Source organism: Amblyraja radiata, chromosome 3, assembly GCF_010909765.2.
Source record: "Amblyraja radiata isolate CabotCenter1 chromosome 3, sAmbRad1.1.pri, whole genome shotgun sequence".
Lineage (NCBI taxonomy): Eukaryota > Metazoa > Chordata > Chondrichthyes > Rajiformes > Rajidae > Amblyraja > Amblyraja radiata.
In genome coordinates, this window is record NC_045958.1 from 72868533 (window position 1) to 72880823 (window position 12291).

General features: G+C 43.6%; 1 long non-coding RNA gene across 1 annotated transcript; it reads right to left on the bottom strand.

The window, feature by feature from the left end:
• Positions 1-3293: 3293 nt before the first annotated feature.
• On the bottom strand, positions 3294-8813 carry LOC116971137. Its single transcript, XR_004411418.1, has 3 exons — positions 8743-8813; positions 4816-6383; positions 3294-3759 (listed from the first exon to the last, which is right to left on the bottom strand). It is a non-coding gene; the product is annotated as an uncharacterized LOC116971137 (long non-coding RNA).
• Positions 8814-12291: the final 3478 nt, after the last annotated feature.

Sequence of the window (12291 nt, forward strand, 5' to 3'; positions counted from 1 at the left end):
TTAGATGGCACTACTAATCAGCCACAAGCAACCCCACAAAAAAAGTGTCGGTTCAAACTATTTCCAGATGGCTGAAACAGGTTTTAACAACAGCTGGAGTGGATACTAACATATTCAAATCTCATTCCACCAGGGCTGCAGCTACATCGGCAGCTATGGAGTTGGACGTACCGATGGACCAAATCCTGGAGGCAGCAGGATGGTCAAGGGAAAAAACGTTCCAACAATTCTACCATAAACCAGTGGTTAAACCTGGAACTTTTGCAGAATCAATTTTAAATTCTGTAATATGATTTCACCCCATGAAATAGGGGCTATAATTGATGTTAATAACTTTATCATGGATTTCAATGTCGGATTCATGTTTAAACATGTTAACACAATTCCTCCCTTAGTCAATTAAGGCAGATGTGATGCATGGACTCGTTTCCACGGCATGAAATCACAGAGCTTTGAAATCTTCACGTAGTCACTCACGTAACTCCGAAGTAAAATAGTAAGATTAAACGAGAACTTACCAGTTCGAAGTTTGATTGTTATTTTATGAGGAGTAACGTTGAGGGATTACGTGCCCTCCGCTCCCACCCTTGATCATAAAGTTCAACTGGTAACTTCTTCTCTAATCTTACTATGTTCAGTCATTACTGTTATCTGTGATTTCACACCGCTGCTTTGAAGAATGACACGCATGCGTCCTGGCGGGTTCTTCACGTAATCCCTCAACGTTACTCCTCATAAAATAACGATCAAACTTCGAACTGGTAAGTTCTCGTTTAATCTTACTATTTATCCACATTAAACTGCATCTGCCATGCAACTGCCCACTCACCAACCTGGCCTAGTCACCCTGCATCCTCATAGCATCCTCTTTACAGTTGACACTACCACCCAGCTTTATGTCATCTGAAAATTTGTTAATGTTAAGGGCCTGTCCCACTTACGTGTCCTTGGCACGCAAATTACGTGACCTCGTGGTCGTGTTGAGGCACACGGGCATTGTAGGGCCTCATGGGGCCGGTCCCACTGAGAAGCGCGGAGGGGTATGTAGTTGTGCGCGACATCGCGCGGGGCTCCGAAATTTTTGTAGCGAACAAAATCTTTGCGCGCCAATGGCCTGTCGCGGAACTGACGGCCAAAGTGGGTCAGGCCCAAGATCCTGGTGCGACGCAACGTCTCACCTCCAACAGCAGCAGAAGCAGGCAAACGATCGCCGAACTCGGCCTGGGACTCACGGTCGTTGCGGTCCGGATCCGCCCCCACATCAACTCCCAGAGCGGGGCTAAGAAAATTGAAGATAGACACAAAATGCAGGAGTAACTCAGCGAGACCTGCAGCATCTCTGGAGAGAAGCAATGGGTGACGTTTCGGGTCAAGACCAGTCTTTTCTGACTGAAGAAGAGTCTCGACATGAAACGTCACCCATTGCTCCTCTCCAGAGATGCTACCGGTCCCACTGAGTTACTCCAGCTTTGTGTGTAAAAATTACCCCTCAGATTCCTATTAAATCTTTTTTCCTTCACCTTAAACCTATGTCCTCTGGTCCTCGATCCACCTACACTGGGCAAGAGACTGTGCTTCGACCCAATCTATTCCTCTCATGATTTTATACACCTTAATAAGATCAACCCTTAGAAACATAGAAAATAGGTGCAGGAGTAGGCCATTCGGCCCTTTGAGCCTGCACCGCCATTCAATATGATCATAGCTGATCATCCATCCTATAAGATGGTGCCCAGAACTGAACGCAATACTCTAACATTTGCACATTCTTTCTGTGATCGTGTGGGTTTTCATTCAAGTGCTCCGGTTTCCTTCCGCATCATAATGAAGTGTGGGTTTGCAAGTTATTTGATGTCGGAATAAATGTTCCTAATGTGTAGGGAGTGGATGCAAAAGTGGGATAACATAGAACTATTGTCAACAGGTTGGCGGGGACTTGGGCCTAAGGGCCTGTTTCCAAGCAGTGTCTCTAAACTAAACTGAGACTTCATTGACTGCAAAAACAATTTGGGACTTTCTAACTATATACGTAGATGTAAGTATACTTTTTCTTTTTCAGACACTTCCGTTCAATGCACTGGAAGCTACTGGCTTCATTTTGTGCTCAGATCTGCACAGTGATGATAGGAGTCCACATCATTCCCACCCAGAGGCAAGGAGCTGCCACCGCATGGATCAGATCTTTGTGCAATGTAAATAGAGTGACAACAAGCGAGCAGCCTGGTTTCCATCTCTTCCCATCTTTATTTCCATGAAATTACTGAGCTGCTGGTTTGCATCCACCAGTTTTCCCTGCACCACGTAGTCTGGTTCCATCCCTTGTGCTTGTGCACGGAGTAGTGAGCAGCCACGACAACAGAGTTGGCACTGGTACCTCAGCCAGAGTGCCCTGCAACCTGGAGTGGTGCCTTTGCCCTGTGCTACACAGTGCTTCTGGTGACGCTGTTGTCTACTCCATCCAGATGCAGTTTTTCAAGCCACTGGTGTTGGGAGTGGTGTTCTGATATCCACTCTGCAATGTAAACAGGATTCGTTCCAGCACTCCAGCAGCCAAAACAAACAGCACCACTTCTATTCGAAGTGCGTCTGTGCAATATAAATGCTGTGCTTGATGTTGCCTCTCGCCATTTTGCTCTGTTTATTTTGTTAACATACATGTACAAATGTACAAGTGTTAACCATGGCTTATTCAGTTTGTAGGCTTCTCTTATATGTCTCTGTAAATAGCTCGTTCTAAGCTTCCCTCAGTCTAGTTTCAGTCAATAAAATACTGAATCAAGCACTTGCGCATCTAACAATAACAGTTCCCCACTACTATACCTAATCACCGCGGGTTCAATCCTTGTATCTGCTTGGCCAACCCCTTCTAGCCTCGTGCAAGCAGAGACACTCCAAAAGGTCACGCAGTCCCAAGCGTCCTTCCAGAAGATCGACACAGGACCTCGTGGGACCAACATTTTAGAGGTCCCCGAACCTTGAGGGGCCGAACCATATGGGGTGGTCTCTTTACAGTCCAATAACAGATATTGATTAACACAGTACATGATAGACATTTCCCTAACCCAATAATACAGTGATAAATACAATGTATTTGAAAGAAAATTCTAGAAGGAAGCAAACAAGAATAAACATTGAAACATGTGCCTTGGGATTCAAACAGTTTCTCCAAAGCTCAACAGTTTGACCAATCATCAATTAACAGGATGACCATCTCGCAGCATTATTTATACTATTTACAATGCCCTTGCAGCGATCCAATCAAAATTATGCATTTAGGGTTTGTTTGCAAAACTGCTATACATTTTATCAATTTAGGAGAAACAAGGAGAATTACTGGAACCCTCACCATCCTTCATACCAGTCTGAGCCTAGACTGGCTGGCGCCATCCAAAGCCTGTAAATTTCAGCTGACAAGTGTTAAGCAATTCTGACAAGTGCAGAAATTCTCCATTTTATAGTGTCTTTAATTTGGCCAGTATTAACATTCCCCCATTTTATCATTCATGATAACCCTCATCATAAATGATAACCTCAGAATACAATGATGGCTGCTATACTTTAACAAATGTTCTAACAAGAAGATGTTGGTGTAGCTTCTCAGAATTTCATTGAGTTCCCGAGTTTTCGTGGGTGTAGCTCCATGATTTCTGTCTGATGAGTGCTCACTACCCGAGTTTTCGTGGGCGCAAATCCCATCCATCAATCTTGATAGTTCATTGGTCCTTGATTCGTAGTAGAGAGGAGAATTTCTAAGAAAACCTGGAAGGAAACAAATTAATTACCCATACCTTCACTAATATTTTTACAATGATGAAGATGCACCCAGGCATTTCTTCCCAGTACTTTTACTGCTGTCGGAGTCATTAGAAGAACTTGGTATGGTCCTTCCCAACGAACTTCTGATCCTTTCCTCACCCAATTCTTCACTGAGACATAGTCTCCAGGTTTTACTTTAATGGAAGTTGCTAATGAAGGCATATCACCATAGGCTACTCTCATTCTACAACGTAAATCCCTTAAGGCTCTGGTCTAGGCTAAGATGTAGTCGTTCATCTCTGCGGTCATATGGTGGAAATTAACAATTTTTATCGCATTCTGGTTCCGAGGGGTTTTTAAAAGGCCTATCGTAAATAATTTCAGCTGGGCTTAATCTAGATTTCCCTGCAGGTGTGACTCTCCTCTGAAATAGGGCCATTTGGAGTAATTTAATCCACCCAAGTCCAGTTTCTACCTTTAATTTGGCTAATTTAGTTTTAAGGGCATGGTTTGCCCTTGCTACAAGTCCAGCAGCCTGTGGTCAATAAGTACAGTGTAATTACTGCTGGATGCCCAGCTGTTCACAAACGTCTTTATTGATTTGTCCAATAAAGTGTGGACCATCATCTGAGCTAAGTTGAATGACTTTTAGTTTGCCTCATCATTTTAGGTACCACCACCTTACGTTCCCATGATACTTTTTTAGCTACTAATTCGGCATTACGATTTCCAATGTCTACTGGAGTCTGTCCTATAGTATGGGGGCTACACTTCATTACAAAGATTTGTCTGGGTAGCATTAAGGCCTTCAATAAATCTGTCACTAATTGTTTGTTTGATATTAGGGTTCCTGCAGGTTAGGAATTCCCTATTTTTCCATAATTGTCCAAAATCATGGACCACCGCGAATGCATATTGAGAAAGTGCAAAGATTTCTTTTAGATTTTCCCCAATAATAAAGCCCAAATTAAAGCAAATAATTCAGCTTGCTGTGCTGAATAGGGTGACTCAAAGGCAGCTGCTTCTACAATCACCGTCTTTTCATCAACAATTGCATACCCATACAATCTCTCACTCCACGGTCCAATGGATGCACTCCCGTCCACATATAATGTGATGTCAGAGTCCTCCATGGGTGCATCCCTCAAGTCCTCTCTCACTAATGCTTCTTCCTCTATAACAAATAGACAGTCATGTCCTGCTTCTGATTGCTCTTCTGGGGGTGAAATAAGAAAAGAGGCTGGGTTAATCAATGTACAATGTTTGAACTGCAATATCAGATTGTTCAACAGATAGATCTCATACTTATTTTGGCGGGCCATTGTTAAATGCCAGGTTTGAAGCTACCCCAACAATGCCGATACTGAATGTGAACTATACACTACAATTTCCTGCTGGAGTGTCAAATTAGCAGCTGATTGTAAACTATTGTAGATTGTAGTTAAGATTTGAGTGCAAAGAGGATGTCCCCTAGCTACTGGATCTAATTTAGAGGAGTAATATGCAACGTCTATGTTTATCCCCATGCTTTTGAGTTAGTACCGAAGTGGCACAGTCAGATAGAATTGTACAAAACAGCTCGAAAGGACGATCGTATAATGGTCTTCCCAATGCCGGGGCTTGCATCAATGATCTTTTTCAGTTTTCAAAGGCCTCCTGTGCTTTCGTTGTTAATTTAAATTCGCCCTCCTTGCTGGTATAGGGTGTTAGCTCCTTAGTTTCTAGAGCTGTATTTGGAATCCAGGGTCTGCAACAATTAACCATGCCCAGCCATTGTCTCATTTGTTTGGCTTCTCTTGGGATTGGAAATTCGCAGATAGGTTCGAGTCTGCTCTACTCAAGACTTCTTTCAGTGGCCGAAATTATAATTCCTAGAAATTTTACTTTCTCCTGAGCTACCAGTACATTTGATGGTGAGACCACGTATCCTAGATCAGCTAAATGGTTAAGTAGTTGTGCAGTATCTTTCCGTTTACTGGATTCATTTTTGTGGGCCACTAATAGATCATCGACATACTGCACTAATGTTGAATTCATTTTGAACTTCAAGGTACTCAGTTGATCTTGCAGACACCTGGAAAATAAAGTAGGCAAATTGATAAATCATTGAGGCAATCTGGTCCAGATGTATTGTTTGCCCCATTCTGTGAAGGCAAACAAATATTGGCTGTCTTCATGAAGAGGAAGAGAAAAGAATGCATGTTGCAAGTCGACTATCGAAAAGACTTTTGCTTCAGCCGGTATTTGGGCTAGGATATGGGCAGGGTTTGGCACTAGGGCGTGAAGTGGTTCCAAAACAGAATTGATTTCCCTCAGGTCTTGCACGAGTCTATATTGGCCCTCCTTTCCCGGTTTTGGAATGGCTGTTACAAATTGATTGGCACTTCACCAATATTCCTTGTTCTGGCAAACCCCGAATTAATTTGTCAATGCTGCTGATGGCCTGTAGTTTTAATGGATTGTTGAATTGAAGGAAGTGTTACCCCTTTTTGGAGAGTTACATGGATGGGATTGATGTTCAAGCATCCTACCTGAGCTGTGTCTTCCGCCCACACTTGAGAGTCCACATACCCGTATACCTCACTCCCCAGATGATGATGTAAGCGGGTAACAACTTTCCTTGGGGCCTGATAAAATTCAACAACATATTGATTAGACAAATTTTGCTTTTGATAATTATTCGGGTCTGCCAAGGCAATTGCCTTTCTTACCATCGTTCGTAGGTCTTTACCTTTTTCCGGGGAATTCACCTTTCGGGTGATGTGAGGACCAACTTCTTCAGTTCTTTTCCATAACTGTGCTGGTATTTTAGCATACTCGGCAGTTCCCTCTTTTCCTTCCACTAGTGCCAACACGTCTATCTCCCAATCCTGTCCTTCGTATGATTTAAAGAAGTTTTCCAGTTCTCTGTCCTTCTCACTCCTATCGTAAGCGAGTGTAATGTGAAGTGAGGGTTCTTCGTCCAGATCTAAGGCCCGCCATTGAAGGGTCACCATGGAGTAACTTTGCCATATGGGAGCCCACTATTATGCCTCTATTGCCATATTCTATTTTTAGTTGGAAAGCACAGAGCAAATCTCTCGCCATCAGGTTGCAATCTAATCTGGTGGTTATCACAAATCTATGTTTGATTGCCTTTCCTCCATATACTACTTCGACTGGCTCAGAGATGGGATACTGGCAAACTTGTCCTTGAAACCCGAACAGGTTCTGAACTTCTCTTGATTCTGGTAAATTATAAACTGATTGAAGAGATGACATGGATGTGCCTGTGTCTACTAGGAAGGTGCAGATTTACCTTCTACCTGTAGAGACAACATAGGTTCTTCATCAGACTTGCCTCCAGTCACTACTAGGTTTGCTAATCATAGGCATGTGAATGGGTTATTCTGGGAAAAGGAGATTTGTCCCCTTGGCTCTTGATTTTCCTGCCAGTTTCTTCTGTGCTCTCTAGGATCCCGTTGATCCCTCCATTCTCTTTGATCTTGGAAATTTCTTCTGTGACCCTCTCTTTCGTTCCTTTCTGTATTTGGGCATCCCTTACTCCAGTGACCTACCCCTCTGCAACTGTAACACTGGCCCATTCCTTATGGCCAGTATGTCCTCGACCCTGGTCTTTGGAGGACTAGCTCAAGGGCAGATGCTTCTCTTTAATATCGATCTAGATGTTCCGGGACTCTAATTTATCCCAGTCCATGGTTTGCTGGTACTCTGGGGATCCATGGTTCAGGGTTGAATTTTGGTACTTCTTTTCTGATCACATATTCAGTTTTTTGTTTTACTGCAGATGGGCTATCCTGCTTCTTTATGTCCCTCCAGTGATATCTTACAGCCCTAGCCATTTGACTGGCACTATTTTCTGTCCAATCCATGTTAATAGTCTTAATGGATTCTGCTACGTTGGTGAGAAGGCAATTCAATAAGATGGTGCATTATTGAGGGGAATTTACTCCATTTCTGTAATTTAAGTCACCCGATTGATCCATATATAATTCAGAGAATCGCTCTAAAAATTCATCCGCTCCTTCTCCCCTTTTTGGTCTTACATCTAGTATTCTGGCTAAATCGATTGGTTTTTGAAGGGTGTTTGCAAGGGACAGCCCCCAACACAGCGATCGAAAGAATACGAACCCTGATCGAACCACCACGAATTGGATTCTAACAATACTACAATCTCGATTAAAGCAGATACAAATATTCAATTCAAACGCACTTTAACTCCAATTATCTAACACCCAAAAATCCTTAAGCACTCACACAGACAATCCAAGTAGCGGTCCACTATCTTAACACACTCTAAATCTTTTTACATTCACCAAGTATTTATACAATTCGGATCCGATAAAGATGCTAAAAAAAGACGATGCTGGTTGGACATTTACAATTTACAATAATAATTTAACATGCTAGCGCACAGTTTACAAACACTCTATCTCAATGCCCGGTTGTGCTGTTATCAAAAACGCAATGGAAAGATGTTGACAAGCTGGAAAGGGTACAGAGAAGATTTATAAAGATGTTGCCAGGACTGGAGGGTCTGAGCTATAAGGAGAGGTTGTGTGGAATGGGACTATATTCCTTGGAGCGCAGGAGGATAAGGGGTGATCTTATAGAGGTGTATAAAATCATGAGAGGAATAGATTGGGTTGATGCACAGAGTCTCTTGCCCAGTGTAGGTGAATCGAGGACCAGAGGACATAGGTTTAAGGTGAAGGAAAAATGATTTAATAGGAATCTGAGGGGTAATTTTTACACACAAAGGGTGGTGAGTGTATGGGATAAGCTGCCAGAGGAGGTAGTTGAGGCAGGGACTATCCCAAAATTTAAGAAACAGTTAGACAGGTACATGGATAGGACAGGTTTGTAGGGATATGGACCAATCGCGGGCCAATAAGATGACTTTTCTCAAAACAATGAGGGTACATCAGGTGGGATTTACAACAATTGGTGGTCTGCAGGGGGGACTGCCAGGGGGGGGGAGGGTACCTGTAAAACGTGTGCTCCAGGAAATGGGCCTGTCCCACTTAGGCGATTTTTCAGGCGACTTCCAGCGACTGTCAAGTTGCCGGCAGTCGCCTGAAAAAACGACAACTGGAACAGCGACTGTCAGAGTGGAACACACACACACACACACATCGCTTCCTTCACCAGCCCGTTATGCAGGCAGGGGACAGGGCAAGCGGGGGGAGAGCTGTCTGATTGAAATTCACACGGTGTAAATCCCATCTGCCCCTCCCTCTCTCTCTCTCTCTCTGCCCCCCTCTCTCTCTCTCTCTCTCTCTCACTGCTCATCTCTCTCTCTTTGGGAGAGGGAGACCTGATAGATGTAGGTTATCAAAAATTGCAGCAAGATCTTGATAAATTGGGCAGATGAGCTGACGAATGGTTAATGGAGATTATTGCAGATAAGTGCGAGGTGTTGTATTTTGGGATGTCATACCAGGGCGGGGCCTTCACAGTGAATGGCAGGGTTCTGGGTAGTGTTGTAGCACTGAGGAATCTAGGAATGCAGGTATACAGTTCCTTGAAAGAGGCATCACAGGTGGAGAGGGTGATCAAGAAAGCTATCGGCACATTGGCCTTCATCAGTCAGAGTATTGATTATAGAAATTGGGAGATTATGTTACAGTTGTACAAGATTATTGGTGAGGCCATATTTTGAGTATTGTTTTCAGTTTTGATCACCCTGTTGTGGAAATGATGTTGTTAAACTAGAAAGTACAGAGAAGATTTACAAGGATGTTGCCAGGACTCGAGGGTCTGTGTTATAGGGAGAGGTTGAGCAGGTTAGGACTTTATTCCTTGGAGCACAGGAGGACGAGAGGTGATATTATAGAGGTGAATAAGATCATGAGGGGAGTAGATAGGGTTAATGCACACTATTGCCCAGAGTAGGGGAATCAAGAACCAGAGGACCTAGGTTGAAGGTGAGGGGGGAAAGATTTAATAGGAACCTGAGGGGCAACCTTTTACACAAAGGGTGGAGGGATATGGAATGAGAAGCCAGAGGAAGCAGTCCAGGCAGGTGCAGTAAACCCTTGTTTTAACGGAACTCTTTATAATAGATCTCAGTTATAGTGCATCCCATCGCACACCCAGCTCGCATCACCTTCCTGGCCGCTTACCGCCCCAGCTGCCCACACCACCCCCGAATTTCCAACCCCTCTCCAGCCACCACCACTGCCACTGCCGCCCCTTACCTGCACTCCCATTGACCATGACCATTGAACCCCCCGATCATCGCCTCTCCCACAGCCGCAAGCCGACAGGAGCCATCAACTCACCTGGATTCCAGTCCCAGTTCCGGACCGAGTTCTGGACCGAGGGTCTTGACTTGAAACGTAACCGATCCATGTCCTCCAGAGCTGCTGCCTAACCTGCTGAGTTACTCCAGCATTTTTGGTCCTTTTCTGTGTTAGCCAGTAACTGCAGTTGTTTGTTTCAGCCACTTATAAAATGATAACACCTTATTCGATTATAGCGAACAATCAGCAATAACAGACACCAACAACCCCCATTTAAGATGCATTTAGATAGGCGCATTGTGTGCTGGGAATGGAGGGATTTGGATCATGTACAGGCTGATGAAATTAGTTTATCTTGGCATCAGGTTTGGCACAGACATTGTGGCCCATAGGCATTCTTGTGCTATATTCTACAGTATGTTCTATGTCACCTTGACATCTGAATTGGTGAATGCACCAATGAGTGCAAACAATTAAAAGGGAAGGTCCCATGTTTAATAGCCGTTCGTCACCGATCTTACTGAATTGTAATGGGATGCTGATCAAGGACAAAACTGTCGGCATGGAAAAATAGATAGGAGCAGGGCTAGGCTATTCTGCTCTTTCAACCTGCTCTAGCATTTCTTTTGAAGATGGCTAGAGAATACAAACTTAAGTTGACCCATTCTTGTCTCATCCGACTGAGATCTCAAAGGTCGGATTAACCTCATTACCAACCTCATTGGTTCTTCATCAGCTTTCATGAATGCAATATATTGCCTTCTTCTGGAATGTAAACTTTGACTTCAAATGTTCCGCTATTGAATGTCCACGTCATTGGATTCAGGTATCAAATGCCTGCCCACGTAAGATTCCAGAACTCTGCTCGATGATAATGTTTTCCACATGCACTGTGGCTGTGTGGCAAGATTGCTAGCACGGAATAATCCACAATCAGGGAACTACTTAATGGCATGTAAGTTCCTTAATGAGTACAATTTCAGATCAAAGGTCTAATCATCCTGGACAGTAGCAAGTTATGCAGGTAGATTTGTCACCCAGGGTGTCCATGTTTACTGCATTCATTTGAGGTGCATTTTTAACCCAGAGTACATTGTAGAAACTTGCCAGGCAGCATTTTCAATGGCCAGAGACCTGATCTACTCTGGCCCCACTCACCGTTAATAGATTTAAGTTTAGGTTTAGGTTCATTATTGTCACGTGTACCAAGGTACAGTTAAAAGCTTTGTTTTGTATGTTATCCAATCCGATTAGATAATACTATACCATATAACCATATATAACCATATAACAATTACAGCATGGAAACAGGCCATCTCGACCCTTCTAGTCCGTGCCGAACACGTATTCTCCCCTAGTCCCATACACCTGCATTCAGACCATAACCCTCCATTCCTTTCCCGTCCATATAACTATCCAATTTATTTTTAAATGATAAAAACGAACCTGCCTCCACCACCTTCACTGGAAGCTCATTCCACACAGATACACATAGATATACATAGATACAATCAACCAAGCTCAAGTGCTGTAGGTAGAGCAAAGTGAAAGACTATAGAGTGCAGAATATAGTTCTCAGCATTGTAGCGCATCTGTTTCAGAGACAAAATTCAATGTCTGCAATGGGATAGAGGTGAGTGAAACAGCACCCTAGGTTTTCGAAGGACCGTTCAGAAGTCTGGCAGCACGTTCAGAAGCTTGATAAAAGGAGTTCCAGTCTGCAATTCCCAGCATGGCTCAGGTGTGTTTGAAATGTCAACCATGAGCTTGCTGCACTCTCACGTCTGATCAAAAGACTACGGGTCCAGGTTTCGGATCAGTAAACTTCTTAAGACTCCAGAATTCAGAAATCGGAGGTGTATAAGGACTTGGGATTGCTGGTGTAGGATTTCCAAAAGTTTAATTTGCAAGTTGAATCTGGAGCAAGAAAGACAAATGCAATGTTAGCATTTATTTAGAGAGGACTAGAATATAAAAACAGGGATGAAATGCTGAAGCTTTATGAGGCACTGGTCAGACCACATTTGGAGTGCTTTGGGCCCCATAACTAGGGAGGGGTGTTCTGGCAATGGTGAGTGTCCAGTGGAGGTTTACGAGAATGATCCTGGGAATGATTGGGTTAGTGTATGATGAGTTGGGTTAACAGCTCTGGGCATGTACTTGCTGGAATTTGGAAGGATGAGGAGAGACCTCATTGAAACTTACCGAATAGTGAAAGGCCTGGATAGAGTGGATGCGGGGCGGATGTTCCCATTAGTGGGAAAGTCTAGGACCAGAGAGAACTGCCACA